Source organism: Neovison vison, chromosome 10 (assembly GCF_020171115.1).
Source record: "Neovison vison isolate M4711 chromosome 10, ASM_NN_V1, whole genome shotgun sequence".
Taxonomy (NCBI): Eukaryota; Metazoa; Chordata; class Mammalia; order Carnivora; family Mustelidae; genus Neogale; species Neogale vison.
Genome location: NC_058100.1, coordinates 31,854,371 through 31,869,783, shown reverse-complemented (window position 1 = coordinate 31,869,783; position 15,413 = coordinate 31,854,371).

Here is a 15,413-nt window from a genome sequence, read left to right as displayed (position 1 = left end):
GATTTCTTCATCTTGAAGTGAGGAAGCTAAACATAATAATTTCCGTGTTTCCATTAAATTCTAAAAATCAAAGTCTTTTTACACATAGAAAATTATGGTTCAAACATCTTTTCTAAAAGCCTTCGGGTCCTACCATTTTAAAGTTCAGAAATACTTCTCCGAGTCATTTCTTTCTTGAGATAGAGATATGGTCCCTAGTGTTTCAAGTGGTACCTTTGCAGGAAACATATGGAAGTTCTGTGGGTTGTACTCAGCTGGGTAAATGCTCTGGTCAGCAAGGTTACCTGTGAGTTTATACACCTCTTTCATGCAAATTGTAAAAAGGCATCCCCTCTGGACAGATTAGAAGAGGATGTCCTTCTGCGCAGCAGCAGCCCCACAAATACAGGGCTGAAGGTGTAGTGTTTGGGCTGAGTTTCGGCTTCTTCTTCTTGCCACCTGAGTTGGACACTCTTGTATAGTGTACAACCTGCTCAGCTGAACATGGCAGCCCTGTTGGGGTCTGAAAGTCTGAAGACATTTGTTTCAAGCCCAACTCAAACCTTCTTAGGGAAATTCTGAAAGGTTATCAGAGATGGCACTGTACAACCTGCAGGCTCTCTGAGTTCGACAGAGATTGTACTAAGGACTAAAGCTTTCGTGGTTGCAATGTTGCTCTTACTATTTATGCCTGGAAAGGTAAACACAGCACTCCCATGGCCTCTGATGAACTACCCTACGGAGGAAATAGGCCACCCTCTGCTCGAAGCTTCTCTTCCAAATAGATTATAAATTCCTCAGGACACGGTCTGTTCGTTCTTACACCTTCAGAACTGACTGCAGCGCCTGGTACCGAGTTGTTGTTCAACAAACGATTGCTACAGACCTCGCTCTCTGGAGCCGGTTAGTCCAGACAGGACGTTCTGGACATAAACGAAATGTGATGGGCTCAAAGTCACCCTGGAGCCGTGGCTCTCAACCCGCAGGTGTCCTCTTCCCACGCCTGCTGGTTCTAACCCATCCCTCCCGCTCCGCCCCTGCCCGACCTTGAGAACCTTGAAAGGGTGGAGATTTTTCCAGGACACTCATCGTGAGGTTCTCCGGAGAGAACTTGCACGAGCTGAACCAAGTGTAGACATGCAGTTCTCAGCCTCGAAGGGCAAGGGTGTTTATCAGCCCCCACGACTCCGGCAGCAGACGACAGTGTCCACTTGCGCTGGAACGAGGCCCCCGGGGAATCACATGGTGGCTAACGACTACCTACTGGCGGGTGTCTTCGTTAAAAGCAAATTTCATAATCACGCCTTTCTTTACACATCTTCGTTTAAATAAAAAATACGTTCAACTTAAAGTACAGAGAACAAAATAACAATTTTCAGTGTACTTGCTACTCAGAGTTAAAAAGTAACATTGGGCCTTAATTCCTCCAGATGTTTTCAATAAATAACACAGCACAGTCTCCTCCCCGCTTCTTTCCCACCCCCCTCAGCAGGGGCCAGCACTACCTTGCGCTTCTATGGTCCGTGTTTTACGTTTTGTTCCCAGTGGTAGAGTATGGAAATTCTTATTCCCCTTATTCTCCTGAAACCTGGTATTCTCAGTATTTTTGCCAATCTGATAACTATGAAATACCATTGAAACTTGCATTTTTCTAATGCCTAGAGAGTCTGAGCATTTTTCACACATTTGTGAGCCTTCCAAACTCCCTGTTCTATGAATGGCCTATTCATATATTTTGCCCATTTTTCTATTAAATTCTTGAATTTTTCCTATTGGCCTTTAAAATTCCCCTTAATATTCTGGATACGAATCCTGCAAATATATTTTCTCAGTCATAGAGAAGAAAATGGGAAGTTTTAAACTGAAGTCAAACTAATCAATATTTTCCTTTGTCCTTTTCCCTTTTTTACTTAAGAATATTCCCTTCAAAATATTAAATCATATTTTCATCTGAAAAGTTTTTCACACTCAGTTATTTAATCTATCTGGAATCTGGTTTTGAGTATAATGTGAGGTCGGTATGTAGTTTTATATTTTTCAATACAAAAAGCTAGTTTTCCCCATACATTTATTAGCTAATATAACATTTTTCAGACTCTAGATTTGCAATCTGTTAATGAGACATGAAAACAATTTGGTGGGTCCTAGCCACCATTTTCCAGAAAATTAAACCATATGGAAAAAATCAGGTTACCTTGCATGTAATAAGAGTAAATGGTGTTTCATTAAACACATGGACACACACATACATTACGTGGTTTCTAGTCACGGGATAAACTGTATTTTTTCTGTGGATCATGGCCAGAAACTATATGAAATAGACTAAAAAAAATGTGGTTCCTTCTTCCCACAGATTTGTAACACTATCTCTATCATGCATTATGATCTCTTATGTGACCGACTTTGTTTCTGGGCTGTCTGCTCTGTTTTTGTAGGTTCTTTGCTCAATCCCATGCTTATATCACATTGTACTTGTGTGGTCTATTAGGTCTGTTTTCCATGTTAATTTTGAAAATGGTCTTGGCAATTCTTGACCACTTATTATTACATGCGAATTTTAAACTCTGCTTGACCACATAGAACAAAACATGGGTGGTATTTTTTTCATTAAAGCTACTTTGAATTCCTTCCTTGGTTTGGGGAAAACTGGCATATTTATAACAGAATTGGTATATATGCGATGTTGGATCTTGGTCTCCTGTCCTAAATTTAGGTTTGCTTTAATGTTCTTCAGTATTTATTCCACAGGGTCTGCTCATGTTTAGGTTCTCACTTAACAAACCTGTATATATACTACACCACTATTCTGAGTCCTTTATAAAATTTTCACTCGTTTTTATAATCTCTGTATGAGATAGAACCGTTATTTCCCCCAAGTTTTATGTTACACATGAGAAGTCAAGTACAGAGAGATTAGCTAATTTTATCAAGCAGTGTTGGTTCACAACCACAAGAGCTCCCCAGGTGAAATTCAACACTGGTTCCCATACACGGAGAGCAGGGGAGACCAAAGAAAGAAGCAGACCACTCCAGATTCGCAGGCCGCAGTTTTAACAAGCGAAGGACCTTACGTACAAGGCCATCTTGGACGGCCAAACGACACGTCTGCACCCACTCAACAGCATATTAAAATTTATGCAGGAGTCTTAACCAGGTTCAGTCCCATATTCACCATATATGGTCTCAATAACATGTTGTTCTCTCAAGGCTGGGATGCTGGAACTGTTTCTCCTAGGAGAACGGACAGAACAGACATTTCAAGGTCAAGGGAGGGAGGGACGCGTCTTCCATTACCCAAGTCCAGCTTATGGGTCAACCAACAGTCACCTCCTCTCAACGACTTCCTTTAACGATCACACATACAGAAAACACCGCAGCCGGGATCGGCGTGCAAACAGCCGGGTCCCAGAGCGCTTGTGCTCACCCACTGTGCTGTGCCGACTCCCCCAACATCTTGTCAGATTCGTTTCTCAGTATTTCACTAGGGATTTTTGGCCAACTCAATTAGAACATCACCATCATCTTTATCTTCATACTTCGTCCTGCTCTTGGAGGCATAGGAGGATATTAGTAATTCTTTCTATTATATGTTTCTCTGGGACTGCGGTCGGTTTTAGAAGTATCCTATTTGGACTTGAAAGGGATACATATTTCTTCTACACTGAGCACAAGATTAAATACGTGAGATCAAAGTTGTTATTTGTACTGATATGTCTTCATATATATTTCCTCCTCCGCTTTACCACATGAACTAGGACAGAAGTCTCAACATTTCTTACTAAGATTCTGGATTTGCCCATTGCTCCATGTTATTTGCTCCCTGTGTCTCCCCATGTGTGGGCGTAGCTATAGGTGTGTGTCTGTCTGATGTTATTTGATGCATATTGGTTCATAGTTGCTAGTGTTCAGGCATTTTTCTCTCTTTTCATTCACTAAAAATCACTTTTTCCTAAAATTCAATTTAGTCTGGCAGTTAAAATACCGTGGTGTTTAGGAATGGGGGCTTTGAAGATGCCCTCCTTGGGCTGGATCCCAGCTCAGCCTGAACATGGGACTGCGGGGCCTGGCTCTGTAAATACTGGTCTTTCCAGATTGCTGTGGCCTCCTGGACTTTGACTTACTACAGACTTACTATGCTGACGGTGTATCTTCCCCATCACTTTTCCTTCAACCCGTCTTTATGATGTTTTAAGTGTGTTTATGAATGACATAGAGCTGAATATTACAGTCTACCTTTTAAATGGATAGTTTTCCTTCCTTTACAGTGTAATTAATGACAAATTTGAATTTATTTATACAAGGGGTTAGCAAAGTATGGCCCTTGGGATTAATCTAACTCAGAACTTGCTTTTACATATAAAGCTGTACTGGAACACAGCACCACCGTTGTTTATGCATTATTACAGCTGCTTTTGCGTTTCAGTGACGGAGTTGAGTAAGTGCATCAGAGGCCAAATGGCCTGAAAAGTAAAAGAAATTATCATTTCGCTTTTTACCAAAAAGCCTGCTATTCCCATCTTATTTTTCTTCTACTCATATTTTTGCTTACTTCTTTTTTTTACTCATCTAATGGGAGAATTCATTCTTTTCCCACCACTGACTTGAAAGTTACATATCCTATTCCTTTTCTTTTCATGGTCATTCTTAAATTCTGAAATGAACATTTTCGTTTCAGAAATTATGTGATGCAGTAATTGGGGTATAATTAACATACAACAAAACTGCCCATATTTAAAGTGTATAATTTAGTACGTTTGACATACGCAGGTAGCCTTGAAGTGACGATCAGGAAAATGAGCGCACCCTCACTCCTAACGCTGTTCGTACGTGAGTCTCCCCTCTCTCCCCTCCCCTGCACGTCCGCACACTTCTCCCTGCTCGTCTGCTCTTCTTCAGGTACGCGGTCTTCCGCGACACGGATGTGCCTCTTCGCACTTAACCCTTCGTGTCTTTAACCACTTACCTGTGGAGCTGGTCGAGCTCCGCAAACCCACTTGAGTTGTCTCCGGTTTGGACCAACGATACACAGAGTTGCTGTGAATGCTCATGCGTAAATGTCTATAAAAACATACATCGGTGTGTCTCTCGGGTAGCGATCTAGAAGCGGAATGGCTGGATGGGATCATCGTAGCTAAGTTCTTAACTTCTGAGAAGCTGCTGAGCTGCCACTTCACGTTCTCACCACCAGCGCAGGAGAGGTTCAGTCTGTCCGCGTCCCTGCCAGCATGTGACGGGGGGACCCTCTGCACACTGGCCGCTCTAACAGGTCTGTAGTCGTGTTTCACTCTGGTGTTGATCTGCGTTTCCTTAGCAGCTCATGGTCAAGCTTCTTTTAATGGGCTTGTCATCCTTCTATCTAATTTTGTGACATATCTGTTTAAATCTTTTACCCACGCGGGAAGGGAAGCTTGTCTGTTTTATTTAACAAGCATATTTTAAGACAATCTAAATTTTAGAAATTTCCCTGTAGTCTGCCCTCCTAATACAAAAATTTTAGAACTCTTTAATTCAGATCTTAAAACGCCCATCTCCTATGCTGCCATTTTGTAGCATCTTAGCCCCAACTATAGTTTTTTTGCCATTTCTCTCCAAAATAATTAATCTTTTTTACATCTGTATTTACACTGGAATCAACAACATATCACCAATGTCTTTATTTTCAGTTGGTTCTCACATCACAGTCCTTCTGTCTGGTTTACTTTTCTTTCCCCAGAAGTACATACTTATTAGTTCTGTCACTGAGCTAAGTAGGAAATTAAGTCCTTACATGTCTGCAAATATCATTATTTTGCCTCAAATCTGTGTGTGACTGTGGAATTTCAGACTGACACAGGCTTTTTCTCAACACTTTGAAGACATCATTCCATGATAAGTCTAGTGTTTATTGTTGCTATACTTTTAATGCCATTCCGATCAAAATTCCACCGGCATTCTTCAAAGAGCTGGAGCAAATAATCCTAAAATTTGTATGGAATCAGAAGAGACCCTGAATCACTAAGGAAATGTTGAAAAACAAAAATAAAGCTGGGGACATCATGTTACCTGATTTCAAGCTTTACTACAAAGCTGTGATCACCAAGACAGCATGGTACTGGCATAAAAACAGACACATAGACCACTGAAACACATTAGAGAGCCCAGATATGGACCCTCAACTCTATGGTCAATTAATCTTCAACAAAACAGGAAAAAATATACAGTGGAAAAAAGACAGTCTCTTCAATAAATGGTGCTGGGAAAACTGGACAGCTATATGTAGAAGAATGAAACTCAACCATTCTCTTACACCGTACACAAAGATCAACTCAAAATGGATAAAAGACCTCAACATGAGACAGGAATCCATCACAATCCTAGAGGAGAACATAGGCAGTAATCTCTTCGATATCAGCCACAGTGACTTCTTTCAAGATATGTCTCCAAAGGTAAAGGAAACAAAAGCAAAAATAAACTTTTGGGACTTCATCAAAATCAAAAGCTTCTGCACAGCAAAGGAAACAGTCAAAAAAACAAAGAGGCAACCCACGGAATGGGAGAAGATATTTGCAAATGACAGTACAGACAAAAGGTTGATATCCAGGATCTATAATGAACTCCTCAAACTCAACACACATGAAACAGGCAAATATATCAAAAAATGGGCAGAAGATATGAACAGACACTTCTCCAATCAAGACATACAAATGGCTTATAGACACATGAAAATATGTTCATCATCACTAGCCCTCAGGGAGATTCAAATTAAAACCACATTGTGATATCACCTTACACCAGTTAGAATGGCCAAAATTAACAAAACAGGAAACAACATGTGTTGGAGAGGATGTGGAGAAAGGGGAACCCTCTTACACTGTTGGTGGGAAAGCAAGTTGGTGAAGCCTCTTTGGAGAACAGTGTGGAGATTCCTCAAGAAATTAAAAACAGAGCTTCCCTATGACCCTGCAATTACACTCCTGGGTATTTAACCCAAGGATACAGATGTCGTGAAAAGAAGGGCCATCTGTACCCCAATGTTTATAGCAGCAATGGCCACGTCGCCAAACTGTGGAAAGAACCAAGATGCCCTTCAACGGACTAATGGATAAGGAAGATATGGTCCGTATACACTATGGAGTATTATGCCTCCATCAGAAAGGACGAATACCCAACTTTTGTAGCAACATGGACGGGACTGGAAGAGATTATGCTGAGTGAAATAAGTCAAGCAGAGAGAGTCAATTATCATATGGTTTCACTTATTTGTGGAGCATAACAAATATCATGGAGGACACGGAAAGTTAGAGAGGAGAAGGGAGTTGGGGTAAATTAGAAGGGGAGGTGAACCATGAGAGACTATGGACTCTGAAAAACAGTCTGAGGGGTTTGAAGTGGCGGGGGGGGTGGGAGGATGGGGTACCAGGTGGTGGGTATTATAGAGGGCACGGCTTGCATGGAGCACTGGGTGTGGTGAAAAAATAATGAATACTGTTTTTCTGAAAATAAATAAATTGAAAAAATTTTTTAAATAAAAGTCCGTTGTCTGGAAATTGTTTGGTTACTTCCTAATTTGTCTTTTCTCTCTGATAGCTTTTAAGAATTTTTGGTCTTTGGGGCGCCTGGGTGGCTCCGTGGGTTAAGCCTCTGCCTTCAGCTCAGGTCATGATCCTGGGGTCCTGGGATCCAGCCCCACATTGGGCTCCCTGCCCAGTGGGGAGCCTGCTTCTTCCTCTTCCTCTGCCCCTCCCCCCTGCTTGTGTGCTCTCTCTCTCTCTCTCTCTCTCTCTCTCAAATAAATAAAAAATTACCAAAAAATTTTTGGTCTTTGATGTTCTTCAGTTCCACTACAATGTGTCTGTATTTATAATTTTTTAAATTTATTCCTCTTCAACCTAATCCATCCTTTCAATCTGAAAATTCATCTCTCTCATTAGTTCTGTCGAATTCTCAGACATCATCCTTTTGGATTCTTGTCCCGTAGCGCCTCCGGTCCTCTGCCGGTCCTGTGAGAAGCCCGGCCGCCTCGCTGCACCCTCCATGTCGCTTGTCCTCTCTTCTGCGTTTACCATGTTTTCTTCCCCTGCCGCATTCAAATTAATCTCTTTAAAATTAAGCTCCTAATGCGGATTTTCTTCTCAGGTGTCTGATTTAAGGCTTCATCTATTGAGAGGTTGTAACTGTCAGCCTCAATTTTTTATCTGAGCCACTGAAAGATCTGCCCCTTCCTGCCTTAGGGTTTCCATCCCGGATTCTCGAGCACGACTCCTCCTGCGACGACTGTGTTTTCTGCTTGTCCTTGAGTTCCTGTCTCCCCATTTGTTGTCCTGTCCCCCTCTCCTCTCCCTCCTGCTCTCTCCATGTCGCGGCCCCGGGACCCCTTCGCTGTGTCGCGTGTGTGTGGAAGTGACGCTCCGGCAGAAGTTTCCTCGGGAAGGAGCCTCTCTGGCCCGTCGTGGAGCCTGCACGGGCCTCCCTGGGGTGTCACTGGCGTCCGTGTTCGGGGCTGGTGGGGCTTGTTCCGACCAAGTCCTCCTTGCCCCCTCCCCTCCCCCGCTCCCTCCCGCACCCCGACCCCCAGAGCAAACCACGGGCCTCACCTCGCGGCCGCAGAGCAGGTCCTCCTGCCGCGGCTCGGCCTGGAGCCCCGCTTCGACCCCACAGACCCGACGGACCCTGACCCCACAGACATAGCGCTTGCCGCAGAAGAAAACCAGGGGATACAGTATTTTCATTCAATAAATACTCTTATTCAGGAAAGCACTCTTCCTCGCCCCACCGCGGCCCGGCCCGCGCGCAGAGCCGGAGCGGACCGGGAAGGATGCTTGCGGGAGGCCGGCGACGCCACCCGCTGCCCCCACTGTGGACTTCGCTCCATCTCCGATGGCCTCCCTTCGAGCTGTGCTACTAGGAAGGAAAGAGAGAGAGAGAGAGACTTCCATACCACAGGAGAATGTGCTTCTTTTAGGCAAAATGGGCCGGACTCAGCAGGGTGGATTTCAGTCCCCTTGAGCGTGGAGGGGACAGGCACGTGGCATCCGTCCTCCGAGCCCGTGAATGACAGCCCTGCCACAGGACGTCCTAAAAAGGTCACGGAAGAAAATGAAGGGGAGGCCGGGGAGAACGTGGTGACATTTGCAAGGGACCCAAGGGCTGGGGCAGCACAGGCTGAAACAGAAGAGGCCGGGCGGAGCGAGAGGGAAACCCACCACAAGCGTCACACAGTTACTGTTCTGTTCCCACCGCGATGACAGCGGCTCACACGTACAAGTTCCCGTTCACTTTGTCACACCCACAGGGGCCACCAGGGCAAGTCACAGGGCCTTTCACTGCGGCACCACTGCCCTCATCTGCCGGAGGGCGGGTCTCAGCGGAGGAGCTGGGACCAGCCCCGTCCCCTGCCAGCCTGCAGAGCCTCTGACGGGGGAAGGGGTGGAGGAGGGCTCAGCGGGGACACCTTCGAGGTCTCACAGAGCGACATCCACTTCTCAGTCTACAGGAACTCGTGCTCAACCCTCTCCTGGGGACTAGGATTTCCCGTTCCTTAAGGCCTCCTGCTCTGCCCAACAGCAGAACCCGAAATGCAGCAGCCACAGGAAGTCACACGTTTCCGGCGTGCCCCGTGCCGACACTTGCAGCCTGACGGTTCTGAGCCCATTTTGCAGATCAGCTCAGGTCCTACCCGTGCTGAGATCACAAATAGGCGACACAGGGCCAAAAGAGGAGGCAGAATGATCAAAAAGAAGGAAAAGATCCCCACTTCTAGAAACAACTGAAGCCGCTTTCTGTTCTCCAGCACCGTTTCTAGTCACCAGGTGACTTTCGAAACTGAAGACCAGGAGTAACTGAGAAGGGGAGAGACGTGACACATTCGCTGTGGCTGTGGGCGGGCTGCAGGCACGGCCACACACTTCTCACCAGCAGCCGGCTGTGGGGCGTGGAGAGAGGACCGCGGGGCATGGGGAAAGGGGACAAGGAGGCAGAGGCACACGGCAGAAGCCGGAGATAAGCCTCGGTTAAACCTAGGCAGTGAGGATCGTGCTGGGGAAGGGACAGACAAAGCCCCCTGCCGAGCAGGACGAAGAGCCTAGAAACGGACGCACTTCACCTGTGGCTGACAGGGCACGGCAGATAGCGGGGAAAGAATGGACGACTGAATAAACTATTCTGGAACTGCTGCTTAGCCAGATCACACGAAGTGAAATAAAATCCCTATCTCAGAACAATAAAAATCCAGGTGGATTAAAACTTAAATGTGAGGGGCACGGGCTGGCTGAGTCGGGGAAGCATCCGACTCTTGATTTCAGCTCAACTCGTGATCTCCGGGCCGTGGGACGGAGCCTGCACGGGGGGCATGAGTCTGCTGAAGAGCCTCTCTTCCGGGCGCCTAGGTGGCTCAGTGGGTTAAGCCGCTGCCTTCGGCTCAGGTCATGATCTCAGGGTCCTGGGATCGAGTCCCGCATCGGGCTCTCTGCTCAGCAGGGAGCCTGCTTCCCTCTCTCTCTCTCTGCCTGCCTCTCTGTCCACTTGTAATCTCTGTCTGTCAAATAAACAAATAAAATCTTTAAAAAAAAAAAAAAGAGCCTCTCTTCCCTCTCCGACTGCCCGCCCCATCTCTCGCTCTCCCTCTCTACAGAGGAGGAAAAAGAAATGTGAAAAAAAGTATAAAAGTTTTAGAATAAAATATCCTTATGCCCAAAGCAAAGCACAAAAGCCAAAACCCTTAAAAAAATGATAAATTTAATTACATTAAAATGAACAACTTTTGTTCATGTAAAGACATATAAAGAAGACAAAAACAGAAAGCACCACCTGGGAGAAATATCTGCTACGCATATAACAAAAAAAGATTATAGTGCAGAAAAATATGTCTCCTATAGGAAAAAGCGCCCCCCCCAACAACAACAGCAAGAACAACAAAAAAAAAAAAAAAAGAAAAATGGGGAAAACCTATGAAAACCTATGAATGGGTATTTCATAGAAAAGGAAATGTAAAGAACCTATAAATTAAATGAAAACATGTTCAGCCTTAACCTCATTAGTACAGGATGAAGCAAATTTAAACTAAATGTCATACCAAGTCTCTCCTTCCAGTCGGGAAAAACAGAAAGAGGTGAACAGCAGGAAGTGTGGGTAAATACAAGGAGAAAAGGGGAATGCTCGTTCGCGGTCTCTGCATACATACATTTACACGGGTACTTCGGAGGGTGGTTTGGCACGACCTCGTAAAGTTCAACGTGCACGTACCCAACGACTCAGAAATTGACTCCCAAGGCGATACCTAGAGAAACTCGTGGGCACGTGTTCTAGGAGTTATAGTCAAGAATATTCAGGGGCGCCTGGGTGGCTCAGTGGGTTAAGCCTCTGCCTTCGGCTCAGGTCAGATCCCAGGTCCTGGGATCGAGCCCCACACTGGGCTCTCTGCTCAGCCGGAGGCCTGCTTCCTCCTCTCTCTCTGCCTGCCTCTCTGCCTATTTGTGATCTCTGTCTGTCAAATAAACAAATAAAATCTTTAAAAAAAAATATTCATAGCAGCTTTCTTTGTAGCAGCAAACACGGGAAACAACACAAATGGTGTCAGCTGTAGAACGGGGGAATAAAGAATGCCACACCTGCTCACGGAAAATTGTACCCCAGCTACATAGATAACATTAAAAAAAAAAAACCTCAATTAAAATTGTGAGAAAGAGGGGCGCCTGGGTGGTTCAGTCATTAAGTGTCTGCCTTAGGCGGGTCATGATCTCAGGGTCCTGGGATCGAGCCCCACATCAGACTCCCTGCTCAGTGGGACGCCTGCTTCTCCCTCTCCCCCTCGCACTCCCCCTGCTTGTGTTTCTGCTCTCTCTCTGTGTCAAATAAATAAATAAAATCTTTTTTAAAAACTTTGGGAAAGAAGTACATCAGAAAAGTGCATTCAGTAGAATTCCATTCATGTAAACGACCCAGTAGAGTTTCTTTACATATATGAGTACCATGTAAAATACATGTGTTAAGTGATAACATTATAAAGTAAAGCAAAGTAGTGATTAACGCAAATTCAAAAGAGTAGTTATCTCAGGACTAAAGGGAGTAAGACTGGGGAAAAGTCCAGGAGAGCTTCTAATTCACTGTGAACTTCTACTTATGAGCCTATATGTGCATGGTTGCCCATTTTGTTAGTATTCTTTAAATTGAGCTATTATAATTAGGGATTTTTTAGTAATTTAAAATAAGTATAAGACCATACAGTTTACAAGCTAGTTCACAAGCCAGCTGAAGACAACCCAGGACTACCTGGTTTCACTATTATCTTTGAATTATTCTAAGTCCGTAAGACAAATTTTTAATGGATAATCTTTTAAAAATTAAGTCCAGTTCAGAAAAATACCAAGAGGAGAAGGGAAATACGCACACACATGTTCACGGCATCTTTTTTCTGAGACTCTCATGGCTGGATCTCAAGATTGCTGTGACCGAGTCAACAGCAAAAGAGAACGGAACCGAGATTTTAAGTCTGACCCGTGGGTTTGGAGTCGATTTGAATTTTGACTCTTAGATTTTTGACGAACTGACCCATGGGGGGCTTGGCCCACCCTTTCTCTGCAATATAGTGAAACCTCAAAATACCGTTAGCACGTTCACAAACAACATTCAGACTTGAACTATTATCTCCAGCAACTGAAAGAGGGACTTCAAAAAGGGTTACCAGTCCAGCATGAGAAAAAGGAGCCGTTGAATGATACGGTAACAATAAAACCTCACTAGGCCAGATCAATAATAGCTAAATGTCCGGTCTGCATAGCCCAGAGGTCTACTGTATTAGACACTAGTATGCTTGGCCCTTCCCAGTTATATAAAGTACATATATAAAGTAGCCCTAATGAGCTTGTCCTAGTGAACGAAGATGATACTGTCACCAAGAGCCACAAAGGTGTGTTTTCTCCCACCAGCGATTACCCGCCCAGATGGCTGACTGCCAAATGCACACCTTCAGCTTTAGTAGAATTGGAAAGAATGGGTAGGACCAGCAAAATCGATCCTTTATCCGACTTCCCCAAACTCGAAGGGAGCCTCCTTCTTCAATGAGCCTGGAATGCAATCCCTTTGGAAGTAGAGAAGTTATTTTTTAGGATGGTAAAACAGTAAATATTCATGATTAATATTTTAGGAAGGGTATAAGGTATAAAGATTATTTAAACTGCACATAATCCTACCACCTAGAAATCACCACTGCTCATGCTTTGGGAGATTTTCTATTGGTATTTTTCTTCCCACAACATACACTTGTGTTCACATATTTGAGACCTATACTTGGTATCTTTTTTCCTTTTTCTGTTAGTACTCTATTGTCGCACTTTCCCAGGCCACTAAATATCTTTTGAAAATCATTTTTATAGTTATATAGCATTCCCCATGTGAGTATGATATAATTTTTTAAATTTTCTATTGGGGAACATTTTGGTGACGGTGTCATCTTTTTAAATCAAAGAGTCTATATAGTCCTTTTCTTCTTTTTCAGTATCTTGTGTTTATCCCCCATGACTGCTGATGGGTACCAACTCTTGGACATCAGAAAACTTAAAGAATGTGTCATCAATCTCATTCTGTAAGGCTAACAATCCATTTGTGGATTCTTTCATTCAATAAATATGTCTGACACTCAGCGACTGTTTTAGGTGGTGGGGTAAAGCCTAGAACAAAGGAAGATAAAGTCCCTGAGTTCCTGAGCTGATCTTACAGCAGAACAGACAGAAGACAGATTGTACCATGTGGCTTTAAGTACCACAGATATAAACAAAGCAGGCTGAGGTGAACAGAGAACGTTCCGGACAGTCACGGTGGTGGTGGTTTTATTGCGCAGAGTGAGAGCTGCCAGGAAAGGCGTTAAGGTGACACTGAAGTAGCAACAGGAGGAAGTGAGACCACAGGGAAACCCGAGAGAAGAGAGTTCTGGCCAGAGGAACAGCAAACGCAAAGACAGGGACGTGGAAGGGGCACGTGTTCATGGCACTGGAAGCACCAGGAGGCCAGCCCGGCTGTGGCGGAGCAGGAGGCTAAAAGCCCAGAGGGAGGGAGCGGGCCGGATGGCTGAGGGTCTCACAGGCCATCACAGGAATCACCCGGGCTGTGTCTGTGTGGCCTCGGGACTCTGAGGGACATGAGGGGCAGGTAGAGGCAGGAAGACCAGCGAGCCGGTAACCAAAACACAGAAGATAGAACCCGATGGTGGCCTAGACCGCAGAAGAAGTAGTAACAACAGAGAAATGACTCTATTTTGGACACAGTGTGAGTTTAAGGCGGACGTATTTGCTGCTGGATTAGACTGGAACTATGTGGGGGGGATAGTGTAGGACTGGGAGGATTTGGACCAAGGAGGAGAACCAGGCTGTCGTTGACTGCGGTGGAGAGGAGGTCTGAGGAGAAAACCAGGAGCTGGCGTTTGATGTGCTGAGGCCGGTGTGTCTGTGAGAAAGCCACACGGGGACAGAGATGGAGCTCAGAGGATGGGCCCCGGCACCAAACACATGACTCTGGCCATCAATACTACCAAACTTGAAAGATTAGATGAGGTCATCAAAGACTGAAAAGAGGGGGCGCGTGGGTGGCTCCGTGGGTTAAGAGCAGGGATCCTGCTTCCCCCCCTTCTCTGCCTGCCTCTGCCTACTTGTGATCTGTCAAATAAATAAAATCTTTAAAAAAAAACAGATTGAAAATAGAACAGAGGTTCAAGGACCCCACAGTGACTGAAAACCAGCTCCAGAGAGTGGCGAGAAGAAAGACTCGTGCCCTGGGGTCGGGAAGGCAGCATTTCCGGAACAAGGTGAGATGAGCCAGTCAGGGGAGTAAGAAATAGGCATTTACCACTGGGTTGGGATGTGAAGGTTCTGAGTAGGTAAAATGACCGTATAATCTTTGCCCAAAACAGAACATTTCTAAGAGTAAAGGAAGAAGCTCTTAATAATTAAAATGTGTCAGGACAAAAGCCATAAACCAGAACTGATGTGAACAAAATAGGATAAATCATCCTCCCAGTCATTGCTGACTTTGACACAAGTAAGCCTTAGTTTGTGAGGGAAAAAGACACTTGACTATAATGTGTTCAAGAGAAGTGAGAAAAGGAAGTGGAATTAATTAGTAGAAATAACTCTTTTGAGGAGTTTAGCCATAAGAGGTACAGAGAAATGTGCCAGTAGTTCGAGAGACACGTATGTTCAAGAGAAATACGGTGTTGGTTGGTTGGTTATTTATTTATTTATCTGTGGAGGGACAGAGAGAGAGAGAGAGAGAGAATCTTAAGCAGGCTCCATGCCCAGCACAGAGGCCAACTCAGCGCTTGATCTCACAACTCAAGATCATGACCTGAGCGGAAATCAAGAGCTGGATGTTTAAATGACTGGGCCACTTAGGTACCCAAAAAAGTTTGGTTTTAGCCAGGAAATAGCACAGCATATTCGTTTGTTGATTATGAAGTCCAGAAGAGA